A 10,573-nucleotide genomic window follows, 5' to 3' on the forward strand; every position below is an offset into this window, starting at 1 on the left:
GTGGCAGAATAAAATAGAATCTGGACAAGTATGCACAGATACCAATTTGTGGTGTCTTGCCAGGTCTAAGATTAAAGACTCAAAATATAAAAAGGTGAAATAAGGAACTCTTATTAATTTTGCAAATGGTTTTAATTCACAAAGAATTGCATGTCATGAGTTAGAGAGTGAAATAGGGTGGGATTAAGGCTTTCTGACACTAATATGGGAAGACTTAAATTACTAACTGATCAGAGACCTTGCTTTCCAGGAAAATTTCCCTAAATTTAAACATGTTATACCAGGTGTCAAACATTATCTAGCTACATCACAGCAGTGAGAACAGCAGACTTTCAACTAATCAGTCAGTGTAATCTGTGGCTGCCGGCATTTTGTTGTTTTCTGGCAATCCCACTTCAAGTCCTTGAGCCTTCTCCATCCAGGAGTGGGAGAGAAGTGGAGATTGGTTGAAAGCAATATACAGCTCTCTCCCTTCTTCATCTTCATCTCTCTTTATACATCTTCAGCAAAGATATATACAGCTGCATGTGATAGCAGTGTCAACAGGGAAATACATCTTGGAGTGCAGGGAGTTTAAATGATTATTCCTTGGCCTTGTAAGAAGCAGCCTCTGGGCCCATTTGTACTATGCTCCCTGAGCATTTCAAAGAGTTGTTTTTCCCCAAAGACCTCAGCAGGATGAAAAAGAGCAGCTCATGGGGAAAACACTGCCCAGAGTGGGTATGGGAGGGGTGGGCAGAGGCAGCTGGCTCTGGTGCTTTTGACAGAGGAGTCAGGAGGGTTTCTGCTGGGGGGAAGGAACACACTACATCCATCATAAATGAAACTGTTTCTTTATAGTTATGTAGAGTGATCAGACCATTTTCTTGCACTGCATTGATGGGTATTCTCTCATTCTGTCTTAGACACTATGGCTTGGAAGGAAAATTAGGGAGAAAACCACAAAACATAAAGTCCAGTCTGTCAACAATGATTTCTTCTGATTATGAGCAGTGTTAAGATTATATGCTACTGGCATCAGTGGAATTTTGCTTGTGCCTCAATATCCATTAGATTCCAACAGTCAGTTGTGTGTTTAATGCGTTCTGATATGAGTCAAATCCTCTCCAAACTATGCCTGAGATTCGGAGGAGAGCTGGACATCACTATATCATCATTCTCTTATGATAGACTCTACATTCCACTGCTCTCAAGTTAGGTCTCACTTGTAATGTGCATTCTCAATACTTCCTTCTTCTCTAGATACTTATGTGAACCATACAGTTGAAGCATCATCTTCACCATCATGAAGACCTTTTTTGAGACATGACCTTCAAAATATTTTGTCTCATAAAGTCCTTGTAGGTTACTGAAGTGCAGACACTCCTAATTTCCAGGCTAGAAACTAAAGCTTGGAGATGATGTTACTTGCCAGGCTCACAGAAGAAAGTAATAATCAAAAACCTTAAAATCAGGCTTTACAATCCCAAGCCAGTGATTTAACTCTTGGAATAGTATCACTGTCCACTTTGTGACTGAAGGCCCTGAAGACCCTTTTCCTCCTGCCCTCACACATAATTTAAGCAGATGTTGAAGCCTTTCCATTTCTCATTAGATTTTGTCCTGTGCTTTTACTTAACACATATTTTGCTTTGAATACTTTTTTTTCTTTCCTCACAAACATGTCTCTTATTCCTGTTCTGCCTTTGCTTTTTCTTTTGCATCCACTTGTTGCAACTGAGATCAGTAGAAGCTGCTGTGTTAGAAGTCCCAGGAGCCAGAAAAACTACACAAGGGATTTTTAAACTTCTGACCCTATCTTCTCCCTTTGCTTCATTGAGTTGCTTAAAATTTCATGCACCATGCAAAGCAAGCCTAGTTTCTCTGTAGGCAGAAGAGACTATAGTTTGCTATGGCAGCATTTTCTGGGGCTGTTAAGGGGAGATGCAGACTGCGATTGAATTGTGTATTTCTGATTTGCTTCTGAAGGCTCAGAGGGCACAGGATATTCATGGAGTCTTTCATAAACATGAACTCTTAATCTGTATCAAGATTCACTTTCACAGACCAGTTTGGAGCATGGCTGTTCCCAGTTGTGTGTCTCCTTTTCTCTCTTCTCCACCATTCAGTCTTCAAGGGGTCTCACTACATTATGCTTTCCTCTCTGCTCTACTGTCTTCTGCTTGGTGGCAGACTGTCTCATGCAGCTGAGATCACTCTGAGCCCATAACTGAGCACTTTGTCAGCAGCAAGAGTAGACTGGGAACATCTCAGTCAGGTGTTGCAAAGTGTGTCTGGCAGCCAAACTTCGTTACGTCCCTAGCAAAGGCCTTATACAAAAGGCCTCCTGATGCAAGAACCTAGACGTCCCATATTTCTTCACAACTTCAAGTACAATCCTCGAGCCAAATTCATAGCAAGTGAAAAGCAGGCTGAAGGCTCTTTTCCTGATGGAAAGAAATTGTGAATGCTAGCTACTTTCAATACCATGCACACTGTGCCTTGGCATTTGGAGACATCCTTAAGCACGGTTTTCTTGGTTTCTATTGTTTGTATGTTCTGCCCCAATGATATTTCAGAGTGTATTTTAATGAGTGAATTTATTATATAGCTCACTGCACAAAAATTCCAGTTACATTATTAAAAACTCCCTAGTACTGATTTTTGGATCAGATATTTCCTGCATGTATTTTGAATCCACTGTTGGTTATTGAGCCGCTTTTCTCCCTATTTTTTTTTCTTTTTTTTTTCTTTTGGTCCTGTCTGGGAATAAAGCCTAATATGGGTCTGCCCTTAGTACTACTACAGTTTTTTCCTCCCCTGTATCCCAGACTACAGCATAGACCTCTCTTAAACCCAGTGAGACAAGATAAGCCTTTTCTGCCTGGCAGCATTTCAGAGACATTAAGTGTAAGAGAGAAGGTAAGTAATTCACCATGCCTCCCCATTTCTGTAATGGGGGAGGACATCTTGATACATTTCCAATACTCCTCTGGGGATATTTCATCAGTTATGCCTAACTCTAATGGACAAGAATTGATTTGAACTTTCTACTTAGCACAGATCTGTAAACAGTTTCATTCCAGGTTGTAGCAATGAACTGGTGTTTTGTAAAATTGAGAGAATTTTGGAAAACTTCTCTGTCAATCTATTAAGTAAGCTAGCAGTGAATGATCCAGGGTTTGCTAAATTGTCTTTTCAATTTTTTTAGAAACAGAAAGAGCAATTACTCACCTAGATATACATTTTTTCATTCTAACATCTCTCCTTCATTTTTGTCAGGGTATTGGCATTTGAGCTATCTCATTTACTTTCAGTTGAGATTTGTCAAATCATGATACAGTTCAGGAAGGTATTTTTATTGTTCCATTTAATGTCAGATGCTTATTTTTGCAGTTCTCAGAGCAAAACATCCAGAAAACTCTTTGTCCTGCTGTAATAATATCTGTTAATGTCTAAAGTCTATCTATCTATCAAAAAATAGCATACAAGGCTCCTGGGGTATTCCCCCCACTGTCAAGTTTTCTATTGGTGGTACCTTAGGCAGTTTTAATCCTGGGCATGAAAGCAAAATTCCATGATTTGTTTTTTTAAACTGGCATATACAGTATTATATCTTTGCCAAGGTTTGCAAAGTGAAAATACAGAGCTCTTCATAGCTCTGCTAGGGAGCAAATAAGCAGCTCCTGTTATCACATGCTGTATTTTTAAAAGCCTGTTATATTTGAGATTATCTAGAAAGGTTGTATCTGGGGCAAATGATCACATCAGTAATCCATATTTGAAGGTCCCTATTTCCAACATACTCCATCATCATGGTGAGCTATGAAAACATTTTGTAAGGCATTAACAATTCTTTGCAGATAATACAAATAGTCACAGCAACCAGATGAGCAAAGGAGATATGTTTCATATTAATTCTAAAGTTAAAATCAGGCAAGCGTAAGCAAGAAAAGACAAAACAATGACCTTCCCAGCTCAGCCTTTTGTTACTCTTAACTAAAGATGTCGTTCTGCAAGACTGTGTTTCTGCGCTGTTCCTTTGCACTGAAGACTGAAAAAAGGCAGAAAAACTGCCTTTTTTTGTTGATCATCATCTGGAACTGGTGCTGGAACAAGACACTAGCCCTGAAAGCTGTGCTCTGGGGCCACAGAATTGCCTCTAACACAGGCAGGGCAGAAGATGTCAGGTTTCAAAATCAAGCAGCACTAGCTGCCACCACCATCTGACGTTTGAATGGGATTCCAACCTATTTCCAGCTGGTATGAGCACTCAGAGCCTAATCCTCACCAGATTTTCTTGTTTTGGTACTCTCACTGACATCAGTGAAACTGGCCTTTTGTTAACAATTTTTCTAGTTTCTAGCAAGAGATGACTTGGAGATAAATAGAAACAAAATGGCAAAAGGCAAGACTGTCACCAGAGTATTGTAACTTTGATACCGATTGGAATAAATAATGGAAAAACAGCCTATGTGCCTTCAGGAAGTTGAGAACCACAGTATTGGATGTGTAACTTCTATATCTCTGCATTATAAGAGAGAAAAGCTTTTAATTTCCTGTTGGTCCCATGTTTGAGCAGAGTTTTTGGTGTTCATCCAGCACAAATTTAAGGAGTTAGCAGCAAAACCTAGGTGGAGGTCTAAATTCTACTCCCTGGTTTCTAGTGGTACATGTTACAAACATGGCAATAGGATTGGACATGGCACTGGACTACTGCTGTTAACAGGTTGTGCTCTTGTCTTCATTTTCAAATAACTGATTAGTTTGGATATTTCCATATTATGAGGGTCAGGTGAGCTAATGTTGAATGCCAATATGTTTCTGCTTATTACTTTGGTGCTTTTGTTCTCTTATAATTTTTGTTACAGTTCAGTTTGATTTGATTTTATAACAAGAGGCACAGCTGTATTTTAAGTATTTTGTAATGAGTTGCTCCAAGAGACACATTTATTGACCCACTACCTCAATTTAGAATCTTTCTTGAGACAAATTTGCAATTTGGGAATGGCAGGAGATGAAGAGAGAGAGGTGCTAGCACAAAGGATTTCATCTGAACACTTCTCATTCCAGCACATTTCAGGGAGAAACTGCTAAAAGGAACTGGCTCTTCTAATACACTCCTTATCGTGAAACCACAAAGACAGACTGGAATGAATTTTTAACTTCTGTAGTGATAACATTTGCCCCATCTCTTCTATCCTCATGGATATCCTGGGAAATGGATCCTGGATGCAATACACAACACTGGCTGCCAATTACTGCTTCACAGACCAGCACTGAGCTGGTAGCAGGAAGCAACAGAACCTCCTGGCATTTACTGCTTCAAAAGGTTCCCATCCACAGAGATGGCACCTGGGACCAGAGGGATGGGCTGTTTAGCACAGGAGGCATTAGGCATTGAGGCACTCAGGCATGGACAGATTCTTCCAGCCAAGTGGAAAGAGTCATTAAAGACTAACCAGCCTACAAAAAATTGTTGATGGCTTTAACTATAATGGTAAACAATTTATAAACCACTGAAACAAGGTTTGCCAGATTAATTCATAAGACAACCGCTTGGTATTTCAAAGTAATTGAGCAATTTTTGAATCTCCTTGTTTCGCCGTCTAACTTTCAGAACAGATTGTGTTATTTGGTTTGTTTGTTTGGATTTTTTTTTTCTTGTTAGCAGCACCAACACCACTCATCCCAGCTCCCTGCATGCTCTAGGATTCATACACAACATGATCCTAGACAATATGCCACTACACCCTCTGTGAAAGGTGTCTACAATGACTTAATTGGCTGAAAGTCATAAAGGTCTTCAGTACAAAAAGCGATGACAAACGAAAATAATTTTTTTACAATGCCTCAGTATTCCTGTCCCTATATCCTTCTTCTTTGCTTTGCTAATGTCCCCATCTATTCCCCTTCCAACTCAAGTTAAAGTAGAGAACCTTTTCTTTTTATGATTTTGCTCTTTGCTTTTCCAAACACTGTTGTACCCTTTTCTATGTAACTTTTATTGGAGATTTATAAACCTTTCTTATGAATGTCCTTGTCCTAGACTTGAGCTTCATGAAAAGTGCTTTTTTGACTTGAACAACCTCTTCCACTGTTGCCCATTTCGGCATAGTCACCTTCCTGCTTTCCTTTTTGCAACACCATGTCTCCGGTATGCATAAGAAGTCTTTGTGAACCTCAATTTTATTACCTGAATTTTATGATTTTTCTTGCATTATCTTTCTTTCCTTCCTTTCTTTTCTTTAAGCCAAAATAAAATAGGTTACCACTATGAACCTGTTCCGGTATTCAGAAACATCGGAAGTGTTCTTGAAGCAATTCTTAAACACTGCAGTATGGCCTGGGCCAAAGAGCAGTTCTTTAAAGGCATATCATAAATGAAAACACTCTCCGTAATAAATGCTATTTGCACAACCACTTGACTTCTTCCTTCCAGCCATTCACTAATGAAAACAATAATATTTCTAATTTAACAAAATAAATAAATAAATATAGGTACAACTTCTCCTTTCTGGCAATATTTTCATTCTTACTGAATCATATTAAAGCAATATACTGAAATGCAGTATGATGAATTCATTTTCATGAAAACTCAGATGAGGAAAATGAATCTGGTAAGAGAAGATGCCAGCATCTTTATACACAACATCCTTGAAAACCTATCTCTTCTTATTCTGTATCAGATACAAATTCTGCATTGAAATGGCTTAACCCAAGGTGCTATAAACTTTGGAATTCAAACAAGATTACAACTTTTTCAAATAATACGTAGATACAAAAAATCCTATGTATAGTCCCTAATGATGGACTCCAATATTACATTGCTAAAGAAAGCTGTAACTTTTATTGCTTCCCCCCTCAGCCTTTTCCCAAGAGGCAGCCCACACATCTGATCCTGATATTTTTCACTTGTGATTCTGGATACATGCAACAATTGTCTGGGAAAGATTGCAAGGTCCCTTTACACAGGGTGAATTGGGTAAAGACTCAAAATAAGTGGTGCCAATCCCTTATCCATCTGGTTTATGACTGTTCCAGATGGAAGGAAGCTATTAGAACACCACTCTTAACTCCCAGCAAAGGCGGAATATAGTCTCCAAATTAATGATTTACCATATGAGCGACCTAAGCTTCGTCAGAAGGCCAAGAAAGTATTTGGCCCACTCAAAAATTTCCATATCCATCTTGAAACAGAAAAGAGCAGATTACCAGTTCCTGAAATTTAGTAGCAAAAGAAGATAGGACACCTTGACAATGGCTGACAAAAGCAGGACAGAAGTCAGCCCTTCCACTCTTACGCAAGCTGAAAATGCAGCTCTTCAGCCTACAACATATTGTAGGACAACCATCCTCTCCTGTGGCAGAGTTCCTAATTCTATAATGCAGGGGAAGCTTCTGACATCCAGCTTTGCTGGAAATGAGAAAAGCTACCAAAATGAATTACTTTCATTTTCATTCAACCTAATATTGTGCAATTCGTGTGGACAAGCAATGCAACCACAAAGTGAGGGAAGCAGTTGCTGAGGGGTGACCAGGGGACCCCCAAGCTGCTGGGGCAGCTGAACGGCAGGGCAGGGCTCAGCACACAAAGGCACAGATGAACAGGAGGAACCCAAAGCTTCGAGTGACACCTAAAGGCAGCTGGAATAATAGAGGCCTTTAAAGAGGTCTTTGAAAGTGGAATGTGGAGCCGGGATAGCAGGGGTACAGAAAAGGCATTGCTGAGGATTTTTCTCTTCGTTAAGTGAAGTAAAATACAGCCCTCGCTCATTATGGAGGCAGGCAGCCTCGCCAGGCTGATACATCTCATCAGCCTATTAATAAAGCTGTGCTCGAATCTAGTTTCACAAGGCAACCCATCAGAGTCTGTGCTTCCAACGTGTGCTACAGACACAGGGCTATGGAAAATCTCACCCTCCAGAGAGACCTGAGTGAGGCAGTCTTTTTCATTAATACCAAGTCTGCACAATGAATCAACAACAGATTCAATAAGGCCAGGAAGAGCAAAAATAGAGCTTCTGACCAAATAAAAGACATGTAATGAGATCAGAGTGAATTTAATGGGAACCTCTATTCCACTGAATAGGCAAGGTCCCAGACATCCTCCTTCCTGGGTCTCAGGAGCTAAGCCAATAGACTTCAAGTTGCATCATTAAGTTCAAAATCAGACGATCTGTAATTGAAATAAAAGTCTTATTTTTGGCTTGTTGATCAAAATGGAGCTCAGATGTGCCTGAGGGCATGATTTTCATCAGGACCTCAATGCAATCCTTGATTTCCCAAGCACTGCACCTGCAATGAATCATGGGCTCAACTAGTAGCATATTAATACCCAGTTACCTGGTGTGCAGGTGGAAATAGAAAATGCAATATTTAAATGCTTTAAAAGCACCTGCCATTTATAATGAACACAATTCTTTCCAGGCACAAAATTGCATCTTAACACACATATGCCATTACTGAAAATCATGCCCAGTGATTTTTGAAATACTATATTCACATTTGTGCCTACATCCTGATAGCCTTTCACTTCCCCTCCCTCCAATAATTGGTCTAAAAGACCCTCTTCCTGACTAAGGGAGTTAGTAGAGTCTCCATATAGCATTCATAGCAGATCCCTGATCCTTGTGGGAGAGTATTACAAAGCACACATGGACCGAGAGCCAAGCAATGATCCTATACTACAGCTCATTGTCAAAGACCACTAGTTAAAAACAGCATGTGGGCCCTCCTTTAATATGTGATACAGCAGGTGATGGAGGACTGAGAGAAATGAAAATCGCCTTCTTATGGGTGAAGGGACAGCCTGTTATCTGTCCAATTTTCCCCATACATGAGTAGGCAATAAATACCAATTAGCAGCCATTGTCCTAATGTCTTGAAGCCTGGCCTCCAACTTGGTGTCACACACAGATTCAGCAAATCCTGCGAGATATTGTGGTACCTAGGAAGAAGGGAAGGTAATTTGGGAGTTTGGAGATCTGGGACAGACAAATGAAAGAAATAAATGGCTTCTATGTTTCGCTTGTTTCCTGCAGAAGAAAGCATCTGCATCAAAATGAGTTTAAACATAAGGGAATACATTCTCAATGTGTTGCACAGGGATTTAGCCACATGACTCCCATTGATGTTTATGGGAAATGAGTGGCTAAATCCCCATGTAATAGGTTGAAATTTTAGCCCAAGGAGACTGACTGTGGAGGAACTCATCAAGGTCTCTGCTTACAAAAATTTCGAGCATATCAACCATTCTCAAATACCATCTCTTTTTACTGGTATATAATCAAGTGGAGCCCTTGAAAGGGACCAGTGAAATTAACTCTGTAAAAGGTTACTGAGAAACCTATAAAACTGCTCTACAAGTGAGTGCATGAACAAGATCTGTGGGTAAAAGGGCATGTCAGAGGATGACTTTTGTGTTGATCATGTCACTTTTTACAAGCAGTTACTCTCCTGGAAGACAACAAAGGATTATTGAATAATTTAATGGTTCAGACTTCAGCAACAAAAGGTATCTAGCAGCATGGACATCCTGCTACAAAATGCATCAAGAAGAGCTTCTAACCATAGTTAATCTCAGTAGGTTGCAAGAAAGCAAGGAAGATGCTAAATCCCTTGGCTGTTCTCCTGCCTTAAGGAGGAGGAGAAGGAAGGAGATAAGCATCAGATTAAAGTGAGAGAATCTCTTCTGTCTTCCAATTACACAGATACTGGCCTACCGTAAGCCAGAAAATTTTCAGTAGCCAAGATTTACAACCAAATTTGCTATATGAATATAAGATTAGAGGTTTAACCAGGGAATACATGTCTAATTCTTTCCTCAACCACATGACAGCTACTGCTCAGGGTAAATTAGCAAAGGACTAGCCTATTTTTGACTAAAATATAAAGTCTGGGTAAGAATGCTCTGTGAGACCTGCATCCTTTCTGCAGCAATGCCAAGGAAATTCTGCAGATATTTCCCTTCCCTGCCCTCTTGTCTGCTGGCACCCAATAGGGTTTTATGGAGAGAGTATGGACAAAAATGAAACGTTTTAACATAGCAGACCAATAGATTGTGTTCTGTCATCCAAGTGCAAGTTTAAAGGAAAACTAGTTCAAAAACAGTTATTATAGAAGGCAGGTTCTTCACAGATGTGTAGCCAGCAAAATGACTGTTGAAAATCTTTAATTTTTTTATATAGTCACTGAAAAACCCCTTCCCAGAGAGGCAAGTATTCATGATTATTACATAGACTCGAGAAATCGCTGAAGGTTGTGATTACAGCAATAGATTTTTTTTTCTTTAACAATTATAAGCCATCAGTCAGTGTCATTCCATGAAGTTTGAGCAATGCATACCTATTCTTCTCTGGCCATCACACTACAATTTCAAAAGATAAACTGCATTCCTCTGTGTGTTTCAACTCTGAAATACTCTATATGTGAAAATTAATCTGGCAGACTCTTCTAAAATCACAGGCTTCTGAGATGAGCAAATGGGTACAGTTTTCTTTTAACTGTTTTTTGAACCCCATGTGTTGAGAGAAAACAACAGAATGGAAATTGCTCATCAAAATGTTAACTTGTGGCACAGCAGAGCCCCAAG

General features: G+C 39.6%; 1 protein-coding gene across 21 annotated transcripts in view; it reads right to left on the bottom strand.

The window, feature by feature from the left end:
• ZBTB20 (zinc finger and BTB domain containing 20) overlaps window positions 1-10,573 on the bottom strand; it is a 501,814-nt gene that overhangs the window by 87,961 nt on the left and 403,280 nt on the right. The window contains exon 7 of one of the 21 annotated variants that reach the window (XM_072925267.1): window positions 8,838-8,929. The exons of the other annotated variants lie outside the window; for them this stretch is intronic. The gene's annotated coding sequence lies outside the window, so the exon portion shown is untranslated. The remainder of the gene's footprint in view (window positions 1-8,837; window positions 8,930-10,573) is intronic. 21 annotated transcript variants of the gene reach the window in all.

The sequence above is a fragment of the Taeniopygia guttata genome, chromosome 1, assembly GCF_048771995.1.
Source record: "Taeniopygia guttata chromosome 1, bTaeGut7.mat, whole genome shotgun sequence".
NCBI classification, from domain to species: domain Eukaryota; kingdom Metazoa; phylum Chordata; class Aves; order Passeriformes; family Estrildidae; genus Taeniopygia; species Taeniopygia guttata.